Source organism: Pteropus vampyrus, unplaced genomic scaffold (assembly GCF_000151845.1).
Source record: "Pteropus vampyrus isolate Shadow unplaced genomic scaffold, Pvam_2.0 Scaffold732, whole genome shotgun sequence".
NCBI classification, from domain to species: domain Eukaryota; kingdom Metazoa; phylum Chordata; class Mammalia; order Chiroptera; family Pteropodidae; genus Pteropus; species Pteropus vampyrus.
The window spans coordinates 35151-36781 of NW_011889513.1; positions in this window are offsets into that span (position 1 = coordinate 35151).

Genomic DNA, 1631 nt, shown 5'->3' on the forward strand with positions numbered 1-1631 from the left:
ATCACCACTGCTATTCATTTTAACATTGGAAGTTCTAGCAAGTGCAATCAGACAAGAGAGAGATATAAAAGGCATCCAAATAGCAAACGAAGAGTCAAACTGTCACTATTTGAGGATGACATGATTCTCTATACAGAAAACCCTAAACACTCCATAAGAACACTACTAGAAACAATAAGCAAATACAGTACAGTTTTTGAATACAAAGTCAATGTTCAAAAATCCATAGCATTCCTATACTCTAAGAAGGAAGCGTCAGAAATAGAAGTAGAAAAAATAATTCCTTTTGCAATTGCAACAAAAAGAATAAAATACCTAGGAATAAATCTAACAAAACATGTGAAGGACCTATATAATCAAAACTACAAGACCCTATTAAAAGAAATCAATGAAGATACAAAGAAATGGAAAGATATTCCATGTTCTTGGATTGGAAGAATCAACATAGTTTAAAAGACCATATTACCTAAAGCATTATACAGATTTAATGCAATCCCCATCAAAATCTCATTGGCATTTTTTAAAGAAATAGAACAAAAAATCATAAGATTTGTATGGAAGCACAAAGACCCCAAATTGCCAAAGCCATCTTGAGAAAAAAGAACAAGGCTGGAGGTATCACTCTGCCCGACTTCAAATTATACTACAATGCAAAATTAATCAAAACGGCATCATACTGGCAGCAAAACAGACACATGGACCAGTGGAACAGAATCGAGAGCTCAGAAGTCAACCCATATTTATATGGGCAAATAATTTTCAACAAAAAAGCCAAAAACATATAGTGGAGAAAGGAAAGCCTCTTAATAAATAGTGCAGGGAAAACTGGAAATCCACCTGCAAAAGAATGAAACTAGACTGTTGTGTATCACCACACACCAAAATTAACTCAAAATGGACTAAAGACCTGAATATAAGACCAGAATCAATAAAATTCATAAAGAAAACATAGGAACTAAACTCATGGACCTTGGACTGAAAGAAGATTTTATGAATTTCACTTCAAAGGCAAGGGAAGTAAAAGTAAAAATAAATGTATGGGACTACATCAAATAAAAAGCTTCTGCTCAGCAAAGAGATCGTCAACAAGATAAAGAGACAACCATCCAAATGGGAAAATATATTTGCAAGCAACACCTTCTATAAGGGCTTAATATCCAAAATATACGAAGAATTCATACGACTCAACACCAACAACAACAACATAAGATCCAATCAAAAATAAAGAGAATTCGTTGCCTCTCCTATTCCAGTTTCTCATGGCCACATATGTTTCTTGCTTCGTGGCCTTTTCTCCATCTCTGAAGTCACCAGTGTAGCATCTTCCAATCTCCCTCTGATTCCAGCTATTATTCCTTCCTGTTCCATTTTCTAGGACCATGGTGATGACATTAGTTTCACCTGCTTAATCAGTGCCAATGTTCTTTTCTTAAAGTCAGCTGATAGGCAAACTTATTCCAAGAGCTGCCTTAACCTCCATTTCTGGAATAAATAGTATATAGAAAGTTTCCAGGGAGAAGGATGTAGACATGTTTTGGAGGCCATTATTCTGCCTACTACTAAGTCTTTTTCTGTAGTATATTATTTAGTGATACTGAAGGGCCTTTATATAAAAGAAACAAACACAGAAT